The 11,480-nt window shown below is 35.8% G+C and overlaps 1 non-coding gene across 1 annotated transcript; it reads left to right on the forward strand.

Annotated features, from left to right (window-relative positions):
* The first annotated feature begins 206 nt into the window (after positions 1-206).
* On the forward strand, positions 207-313 carry LOC114221748 (U6 spliceosomal RNA). Its single transcript, XR_003611800.1, has one exon. It is a non-coding gene; the product is annotated as a U6 spliceosomal RNA (small nuclear RNA).
* Positions 314-11,480: the final 11,167 nt, after the last annotated feature.

The following is an 11,480-nucleotide window of genomic DNA, read 5'->3' on the forward strand; positions in this document are numbered from 1 at the left end:
GATGCTTAACTGACTGAGCCACCCAGGCGCCCTCTAGTAATCTTTTTACAGAGAAGTATATAAGAGCTACAACATACACCTTTAATCCCAACTCCACTAAACCATCAATGAAAACTTTTAGATTTCGTATGGGTGACAGAAAAAGAGAGTGACAATTTCAAACCATAATCAAGTTTCTAAGAGAAGTTTATAAAAGACCTTGTATAGTGCTCGCTTCGGCAGCACATATACTAAAATTGGAACAATACAGAGAAGATTACCATGGCCCCTGTGCAAGGATGACACGCAAATTCGTGAAGCGTTCCATATATTTTTTTCAGGGGAAAAAAAAAAAAAGACCTTGTATAGCCTTGACCTCCCTGTCCAGGCCTTGGGAACTAGTGAAAGAGAGAGGATTAAACAACTGGATTATTACCAGTAACCGTTTAGTCGTATAAGTTAAATGTGTCAATAGAAAGTGTTAATGGAAGAGATGGGAGAAAATCACTTTGATAGTTGTCATGCCAGTCACTCAAGGTGCTCAAGCAAAGCATGGGAACATGTAATTTTAGTTGTAGCAACTGATAAGATAAAATCAAAGGTGAACAAAAATCCTTTCATGGTGTTGTAGTGAATCATTAAAAATGTAATAAGCTTCTAAACTCACCCTGTTTGCATTTCCAATGGAGACAGAAATAAAATTTTAAGTAGAAAAGAAAATATATGGTGATCATACTAACATACAGTGTGTTGTGAAATATTTAATCACAAAAATGCCTAAATAATTATAAAAATTATTAGTTCATAAATGGAGTTTGAATTCCCATAAGCAAAATTTTCTTCAATGTGCATTTTTAAAAAAATTCTGGGATAGTTGTTTTGGATAAAAAATTGTTGAGAGAATAGGGTAAAGCAAAAATACTTTGTTAATCAGTTAGCTGTTAAAGATCTTGTTTCGAAACTCTTCTTTTAGAGATGGGACTGTAAAACCCAGAAAGGTTAAATGGTATGGTCAAGGTCAGTATTTGACTTCCACCTGGTCCAAAAAACAAATGCAGAGTCAAAATCAAAAGGGGGTAAAAAAGAAACTTCAGAAACACAAAGAGATAATTGTACATTTTAGCCACAAATAGAGTGTGCAGCCACAGAATAACAGTGAGAAAGAGACCTAAACCCTCAAAAACCAGTGTCAAGATAATAAAGTCTTTATTACGGAGCCATCACATTGGATTTTTTCATTTTCTACTTTATGAAGCTAGCTTTCATTTTTAATGCATATACCCATTTCGTATGGTTTTGCATTTTAAAATAGAATTTCAAATTCAGAAATTCTAAACATAACAGTGGGCTTCGCACTGAATCTGCCATTTTAATCATATTTAAAGGACACTCAAATTCATTAATGTATTAAACATTCTGAGTATATTTATGTGCTAGATATTCCTATAAATAACAGGTATATTTAAAAGATTATGACTGAATCCCTGTGTTCAAGAGTTAATGTTAAAAAAAAAGAGTTAATGTTCAGTGGAAGAGAACAAAGTGACAATTATAGCTCACGGTACTGTGTGATAATAACTATGAGACACAGAGGCTCTATTACAAGAGTTTAGTATAAAAATAACGATAGAAGAATGTTTGCTATCAAAGTGGTCTTGGTAAATTAAAGATATAGAATGAAGCAAAATAAATTTATCTGCCAAAGAAAACTCCCCAAATTTTATAATATATAACAAAGTAGAAAACTAACTGCCCGTCAATAGAGATAACAAGATACTCAAAAGTTAATAACAAAGCCTAAAAAATAAAATACAATAAGCCAAAGATAATACCAATATAACTGACTCTGGTCAAACCCTTAGTAGATAGACATTTTAGATTGTAATATGTTAGGCAGTATAACAAATTGGAATTTTGGAAGTTTTTAGTGGATTGATAAAAGGGCATAATAAAAAAGAGAATTTGGTAGGCACAAACTTTGCATTACTTTTAGTGGAATTCTGAGCTTATCTGATATCTGATTTCTGGGTCTGAGAAGCACTTTTCTCCAGGTGGTATTTCTAAGTCCAGGTACTTATTTTCTCTGATATCTTATATTATCTTTCTTGATTTTTAAAGTAAATTAAGGTATTAACCAAATCAGGAAAGTATTAGGATTCCCAGTCATTGTTTGATGAAATACATCTTTAGCACTGCTATAATGCTATCAATCGCTTGGAGCTGTAGAGAATAACCAAGGAGAAGACACAGTCCTGTCCTTAGGACAATATCAGTACATTTGTAACAATAAACATTAATTTTAAAAACAATTCAGAAATAATGCATGGCAATATGGAGTTAAATGCAAAGTATGCATCATAGATAATACAGAATATTGATGGCATCTGGAAAGGAAAAAAAGCACAATCTCCTTTTTTAATTTAGCAAGCTAGATTATTATAAAAGATTCCTTTTGAAGTCAGATTTGGATGAAATTCTCTGATTTTTCTATGTGTACTCAGGCAAGTCTTATATTTCTTCTGGCTCTCAATTTTTCAAATATAAATGGGATGTATTTTAATTTGCCCAGCCTTTTTATTTTTTTAAGATTTATTTATTTATTTATTTTAGAGAGATCGAGAGCACAAGTGCAAGGGGGAGGGGAAGAGGGAGAGGATTTTAAGCAGACTTTGTGCTGAGTGTGGAGCCCAACATGGGGCTTGATCTCACGACCCTGAGATGAGGGTCTGAGTAGAAACCAAAAGTTGGATGGTTAACCCACTGCACCACCCAGGCACCCCTGCCCAGGCTTTTTTTTTTTTTTTTAAGATTTTATTCATTTTTTTGATAGAGAGAGACACAGTGAGAGAGGGAACACAAGCAGGGGGAATGGGAGAGGATGAAGCAGGCTTCCCGCCGAGCAGGGAGCCCGATGTGGGGCTCGATCCCGGGACCCTGGGATCATGACCTGAGCCAAGGCAGACGCTTAACGACTGAGCCACCCAGGCGCCCCCTGCCCAGCCTTTTTAACAGAATTTTTGAGAGGGTCAAATGATAAAGTATGTGAACTGAATAGTACAATAAGAGATTAAATGGACATCTGTATTTCAAGATATTTAATTTGGAGGCATGTAATCCAAAAAGTTAGGGAAACACTATGGAAAAAGAAAAAAGACATATTCTATAATATCCAGTTCAGTGGGAGTATTTCTTACTCAATAATCATGCTGCTTTTTTCTTTATGTTTTATTAGTCCTATTTTCAATAAATTCCCATTTTAACTCAAAGTTAACATCTGCATTTTACATTTTTGATGTTTGTGTAATATAATTAAGTACTGAAAAAAGTCACTTCATAGTGAAGGATTTACTTACATTTCAATATTATATCAGAAAATTGTTAAGGTAGGTCTGAATACTTCTGCAGCATTCTCTCACATCATTGCTATATAAGGCAGAGTCCAATTCAGTCACTTACCATTAGCAATATGGCTGTCATGCAGATTGGAATTCTCTGATGGTCAAAATTAGAACATCCTCTCCCCACAGACTGACTTATATAGAAGTTCAAATTACAATCAATTGTTTGCTTTGCAGAGTTTGAAGCAGAAAAACAGGAATTTTATAATTTGAACATTTAATGGCAATAGACTAAGATGATGAGACTCATTTATTTTTATGTTGGAGATCATCTATCCCAGAATTTCCCAAATCATATTATAATGGGTTGATGAAGAAAAATGATATGCTGTATAAAACAATTTGTACTCAACTAATTGTAGAAATTTGCTTTCTCATTGCAAGACTTCTTACAGCTTTTCATACCACAGTGTTCATTCTTATGTCTCAGAGGGAAATCTAATAAGCCTTATTTCCCAAATAGATTTTTTTTTTAATTTTGAGGGGATGGGAGCTGAACATCTGATCTCTCCCAGTACTAGAGATCCAAGAAACCCAGGCTTAGACTATGTAATTATAATACTCAAAAGGCTCCAGTTTCTCCTCCTAAGATGTGTGGACATCTTTTCTGTGGCATGTTCAACATCTATGGGGAAGGGGAGGGAGCCAAGACCATCAGAATCAATGAGATTCAAATTAGTGAGAAGTGGTGGGAAGCAGAAAGTGATACCTCTAAATATATGTCCATCAGAATTTAATGAATCAAGGAGATAGAGCTTTTAAATAATACAACCAACATAAATATATATTTATATTTTTATAGTTATTTGGAGAGATCAGAACATAGTGTAGATGCAAAACTTTGTACAGCATAATGAAATATGCTTTGCTTTAAAAGGAAAGAGAGGAGGGGAGGGGAAGGGAAGAGAGGGGAGGAGAGATGAGATTAACTTCCTGGATTGCAAACTATGGAAGTGGTACCTGAGAGTTGCCAAGGGCACCTGAGAATGGTGTAGACACAGAACCAGAAATGAGATAGCAAGAAAGACCAAGTCCTGATGATAGCACTGAATTCTTAGGTCAAGCAGTGTCTGAGGTCAACTATATCTCTTAATTTTTAAATTATATAAACTTGTAAATTCTCTCTTTCCCTCCCTCCCCTGCTAAATCAACTGCAACCAAAATAGGGTTTTACTGATTCACCTGGGCGATGTCTGGATAGGTTTCCTCAACTTTGACTTCATAGTTGCCTTTTGCATGTTTCTATTACTGACCAATCACCCTTAAAATTGTCATATTCTTTATATATACCAAGGTCATATAATATACAGGAAGATAATACTTTGGGGTATGTCTTATTCCTATCCTATATCTCTTTGAGGTGATTTATCTCTGTTCTGACCAATTATGCACTGGTTTTGAATTTATTTCTCCAGGGAATTTTGTTTTATTCCTAAGTTCTCATTTGTTTTCCATCTGTACTACTTGCAAGCATAATTGTGAACTCAGCGAAAAAGCTCCAACCACCTTCTTTTATGTAAATCTCTCTGATCTAATGGGGGTGCTTTTTGTTATTAGGACTCTAGCATATATTCTCTGTACCCTAAGCACACAAAACAGTATCCAGCACCTCGTAGGCTTGAAGGTTGTTGGATTTCTTCCTAGACAGAGTAATTAATCTGCAATTTTCTCTTGCTGGGACTTTCACCATGCTTGAACAGCACATATGCTGAAAAATTTGGTCTGCCTCTCTCTCTCTCACTCTTTGCCAAGAGAAGATGTTCTTAAGGTCACTGAGATTTTTAGGAAATAAATATTATACAATTGTTAATGATTATATAGTATTATGGGTTTTTTTCTCTAAATTTTTATTGTTATGTTAATCACCATACATTACATCATTAGTTTTTGATGTAGTGTTCCATGATTCATTCTTTGTGCATAACACCCAGTGCTCCATGCAGAATGTGCCCTTTTAAATACCCATCACTAGGCTAAACCATCCCCCCACCCCTGTCCCCTCTAGAACCCTCAGTTTGTTTTTCAGAGTCGATCATCTCTAATGGTTCGTCTCCCCCTCCGATTTTCCCCCTTCATTCTTCCCCTCCTTCTATCTTCTTCTTTTTTTTTTTCTTCTTAACATATATTGCATTATTTGTTTCAGAGGTACGGATCTGTGATTCAACAGTCTTGCACAATTCACAGCACTCACCATAGCACATACCCTCCCCAATGTCTATCACCCAGCCACCCCATCCCTCCCACCCCCCACCACTCCAGCAACCCTCAGTTTGTTTCCTGAGATTAAGAATTCCTCATATCAGTGAGATCATATGATACATGTCTTTCTCTGATTGACTTATTTTGCTCATCATAATACCCTCCAGTTCCATCCAAGTTGTTGCAAATGGCAAGATCTCATTCCTTTTGGTGGCTGCATAATATTCCATTGTGTATCTATACCACATCTTCTTTATCCGTTCATCTGTCGATGGACATCTTGGCTCTTTCCACAGTTTGGCTATTGTGGACATTGCTGCTATAAACATCGGGGTGCACATACCCCTTCGGATCCCTACATTTGTATCTTTGTGGCAAATACCCAGTAGTGCAATTGCTGGATCGTATGGTAGCTCTAATTTCAACTGTTTCAGGAACCTCCATAGTGTCTTCCAGAGTGGTTGCACCAGCTTGCATTCCCACCAACAGTGAGGAGGGTTCCCCTTTCTCCGCATCCCCGCCAACATCTGTCATTTCCTGACTTGTTAATTTTAGCTATTCTGACTGGTGTCAAAATCCTAAAGGAGAACACAGGCAGCAACCTCTTCAACCTCAGCTGCAGCAACTTCTTCCTAGAAACATTGCCAAAGGCAAGGGAAACAAGGGCAAAAATGAACTATTGGGATTTCGTCAAGATAAAACCTTTTGCACAGCAAAAGAAACAGTCCAAGGGAGCCTGCTTCTCCCTCCCCCACTCCCCCTGCTTGTGTTTACTCTCTCGCTGTGTCTCTCTCTGTCAAATAAATAAATAAAATCTTTAAAAAAATTGCTAATATTCTTGTTCATCTTTTTCTCCTACTTCCACTGTAAGTACATTCATCTTCCTCGTGGTTCTTCTAGGCCTTCAATAATGAGTAAGCTCCATCTCATAAATAAACTATTCTGTTGAGACTGTTTGGAGCAAAGTATTATATATACTGTTTCCTGTATTAGAAAGAAATGGAGTCAAGATCAGTTAGTGATATCTGCCATATGGGGAGGAGAAGTTGTTCATGTACAATAAATTTGCTCCTCGAAATTTAGCCAAATGTTTGTATGATACCATTATGATTATTTGACTAGACTGTATATCTACAATCTTCATGTGACCAGAATTAGAAATTAAAACAGGGATTAGAAATGTTTTTAGTCTTCAGGGGTACCTGGGAGGCTCAGAAGGTTAAGCCTCTGACTCTTGGTTTCAGCTCAGGTAATGATCTCAGGGTCCTGGGATGAGCTCCACAGCACCAGCACAGGGCTCCCTGCTCATCAGGGGGATCTTCTAGGCTCCCTCTCCCTCTGCCCTTGCCCCTACTCATGCTCTCTCTCTTTCTCTGACATAGATAAATCTTTAAAAAAATGTTTTTCAATCTTTACCTGATTTTTTTTTATTAAAAAAGTAAAACCTAAGAAATACCAACAGTTCCTTTAAAACTCTTTTTTTAATTTATTTTTTTAAAGATTTTACTTATTTATTTAACAGGGAGAGAGAGCACAAGCGGGGGGAGCTGCAGGCTTCCCTCTGAGCAGAGAGCCTGAAGTATTGCTCGATCCCAGAACCCTGGGATCACAACCCGAGCCAAAGGCAGATGCTCAACCAACTAAGCCACCCAGGTGTCCCCCTTTAAAAATCTTTTAATTGAGATGAAAATATTTTTTTTCTTGGAGGTGACAAATGTGGGATGCCCTGGACTTAAATCTGAACTCTAGCTAATGACAAGTTTAACTAACTTAATGTAGTCAGAATTACTCAGGAAACAAAAGCAGGTTATCTCATGTCTTATGGAAAACAAAACATATATTCATTAATTAACCTTAGAATATATTATTAACTAGCACTTCTAAGGCTTAGCACATCTTTAACTGTGTTAATGACAGTGTTCCATATTTCTATGTACTATTACTAGATATAAGGAAGCAGAACAACTTTGTTTTTTAGTGTTATCAAGGGGAAAAAGCAAAATTGACAAATTTATCCCTATTATAGCGGTCAAAAAATTTTTCACTTCTGTATTTTCCATGTATCAGTGTTTTGTTTAACTTTAATCCACCAGTGGGGGAGGTAGGGAATATCTTATTTGCTTGAAAGAAGCATATATTTCTCATGAGGCATGATTTTTCTCAATACCAAGTCTGACTTCAGCGCAAACACGAGGGACTTCTTGATTTTTAGAGAAGCATATAATTTCCAGAAGGTGGCGCTCTAGACTAGTTGGGACCCCAAGTTTGCTTTCATCTGAAACACAGCAGAGGTGCATTCATTAACATTCAAGTTAACCAAAATTCTGGAAACACAGAGTGTGTACTCAAACCAAATAAATGCCTGCTGTCTTGTATTTGATAGCTTTTAAAGCTCTGAGTATTTTTCTATGTCTCTGACCTGACTTATTGTCTGGGAAAACTAGCAATGCAACAATGTAGATATTGCAGCATTAAAATAAAATAGATAAAAATATAATGGGACATGTTAGAAAAGTAGGCCAGTTTTACAGAAGAGTATACCAGCTTCTGTTTTGACTTTCAATAAAGTTCATTTATAAATGTACTTGAATAACATTTGATGCCACAGAATTGTATTTTATGCAAAATATATGCAAAATCAGATAATTATGGAAATTTATAATTTCCCAGAGATTATTAAAGAAATAGCTGAAATTATAAAAACCTTGATTTGTAATAAGCATATGGAGCTGAAAAAGAAGTAGGAAGTAAAAAGAGGGCGCCTGGGTGGCTGAGTTGGTTAAGCGACTGCCTTCGGCTCAGGTCATGATCCTGAAGTCCCGGGATCAAGTCCCACATTGGGCTCCCTGCTCAGCAGAGAGTGTGCTTCTCCCTCAGACCCTCACCCCCATGCTCTCTCTCTCTATCTCATTCTCTCTCTCAAATAAATAAATAAAATCTTTCAAAAAAAAAGAAAGTAAGTAAGAAGAGATATAAAAAGAATTTCGTCTTTAGAGAAGAATTCCATTAATTCTTGAATTTTCTAAGAAGAGTTCTTAGAAATATCTTTGTCTAGTGAAAAGGTATGTGGCATTATGGAAGTAATATAGTTTGGCTATAGTAAACTGATCCATTTTCTATGAGGGACAAATTGGGAACATTTGTCATCCTGCTGAGACTGCAAATATTTCCAACACATTTATTTTTATTGGCAATAAGAATTTATTCAGTGGTCAAAGTCAAACTATATTTAGAATGTCAAAGTCCATTTACACAGTCAACTAATAATTTTCTGAAATAATTGTAGGTTTTAGTCATACTCATCTATGTCCTGAGAGCTATTCGTCTGAGTACGATTGTTTACCAGTTAGTATACAAACCACAAATGCATCTCTTATATAACTGTAAGTATGTGACAATAGTACAGGCTGCCTAAAGCATGTTTCAAACACATCATGTAAAATGTATTTAGTGCAGCACTTCTATCACAAATGCATTAATGAGTGTCACTCTTACTTTTTTGGAATTTTAAGGTGCTCCATAGTTTACCTGTTGAGGTCAAGAACAGATACCTGACTTACATATTTGAATATTTATGCTATTATATTAAATCTATCTTTTCTTGAATATGCAACAAAAATGTTTTATCCAAAATATTTAATCCAAAATCAATTTAACGCAAAAATGGATTATTCAAAAAGTAATCATCCTTTGGTCTTGGTTAAATTATAACTTCTCTGCAGCCTCAATCCACAAAGCATTATAGAAATATATATACCACATTCATTTACAGGGATTTGTGAGGATGTTTGCAAATTAAACCAGCAATTTATCTTAACGGAAAAAGACTGAGCATACCAAAATTACATGTGATGTTTTAGCAATACTATCTCCACTAATAATCCATCCCTGAATGTAATAAACTCTCTTCAATTATTTTAAAATATGTAAATTAAATTTATTTTTCTTTAAATTTGTCTTAAAATAGAGTTTAGAGTTGTTCCCAGTTAAAAAGCTATGAAACAACTCTTTCAAATATTAACATTTGGATTTAACTAAACCAAATATTCGGTTCAAATCGATGTTTCCAGTTCTTAGGCAAATATCAACCAAGACAGGATGTCAGAAAAAAAATGTAAGTAAAAATTAACCTGATTATGGGGCTTTCAGTTCTGGCTGCAATGAGTAATGTGTATCAGATTTAAAATTCTGCTGCAAATAACTACAAAACTGGACAAAATTGGAAAACAGAGAACTCAGGGTTGTGATCAATGAGAGAAAGAAAACACGGAAAATGAGCTCTAAGTTCATCCTGGGCTTTCTGCTAGGGATTACTTTCCATTTTAAGAAGTGGAGCTCAGACACAGAACAGCAATCTCCCTGAGGAGAAGGAACAAAGATTGGAGTTCTGCACCACCAAAGTACCTGTTATTTGCAGGGAAGGGTCCCAGAAAGAAGGCAGCTGGACAGAGAACTGCACAAATCTGGGTAAGAGTCACCTTGCAAATTCTTTGTGCAAATTCTTTGTGCAAATTCTAAGCTGTGCATGTGTAGAGAGAGTCTCCATAGGCATGGCACACTGTTCTGGAGATCTATAAATCCATCTGAGAGTCTGGGCATGGCAGTACTAGAATACATCATAGACTTCACCAGCCAGAAAGGAGAGACTGTGTTGAACATCCTAGTATTTAAGTCAAAAATCCAGAATTGCCAGGCTTCGTGCAATGCTGGTCTATCCCTGTATTGTAATTAAGCTCAAAATGATCCAGTTGAAACTCTAGTAGTAAAGTCACTTGCCTGCTAGGGCAAAATTAAAGACCTTTCGCAGTCTTCTGAATCCAGAAGATCTATAAAGGTGGGAGAAATCGAAGGTGATAGACTTTAGGACAGTAATTGCATCTGAGAGGAGAGGTGCGATTGTTTTGGAAGGGGTCTGATGCAACTTTCCCTGGGATGATGGAACTGTCCTATATTTTGACAGAGCTCTGAGTGAGGTCTATGCATTCTTCCAAACATCCAACTGTGCATGTAAGATCTATACATTTCACTGTATATAAATTACGTCTCCAAAAAAAGAGAGATTACATTCAAACAAGATAACAGGAAAAAAGGGAGGTGCATTTTAAAAAGTCGTGCTAAGTTTTTTTATGGAATGGAAGAGGAGTTTCCTTCCTTACTGTATTCATTTTGGCTCCAAAAGGCAACAAAATGAATAAAGAAATAAAAGTCAATTTTTTAAAACTTTTTTTAAACAAATGTATGTGGTTAGTAGAAATAATACAAAAAGGCACAGAAGCAGGTTCAAGATCTATTGACAATAAATTCTTAAAATAAATGTATTGGTGCTTATTATGTTCAAAAAGCAAGAGAATGTGAATAAAATGCAAGACAGTAAAAATGCATATATACACATCATAATATAAGGCAGAAAGTAATAAATGCCTCAAAAGTTGGTGAGATAAAGAACAATGCAATTTTAGAAGAAAAAGAGATGTTAAGAAGGATTTTATCTGGATAAATTAAACCCAAAAAGGTGAACACAGACTCAAAAGTAACTTAGCCATCTTGTTGCCAGGGACACTGTACTTTGTAGCTGGAGTGCAATGATATCCTCGAAGGCCTAAAAGTATTCATGTATTTCCCAAATGCCCAAAATATAATTCCAGTATGATTATCACTATCCTTTATGTTCAAATTCTAATTATCTATGGTAAGGTAAAATATAACCATTAGTAAATAACATCAGCCCAAACCAATCTGGTGACTTCAACTAATTTCCTTTTACTTTCAGGAGAACAGTTAGCCAAATATTTTCTTCTGATCTCTACTCCTCAAGCTTCATATTTCAGCTTTGCTCTCACCCTGGCAACTCTATTAGCCATAAGGCAGTGAGAATTTTCTCAGGTTGCTCCAAAGAGACATACC

This window comes from Eumetopias jubatus, unplaced genomic scaffold, assembly GCF_037043125.1.
Source record: "Eumetopias jubatus isolate StellerSeaLion01/CBP00866 unplaced genomic scaffold, mEumJub1_p1.0 scaffold_8, whole genome shotgun sequence".
Lineage (NCBI taxonomy): Eukaryota > Metazoa > Chordata > Mammalia > Carnivora > Otariidae > Eumetopias > Eumetopias jubatus.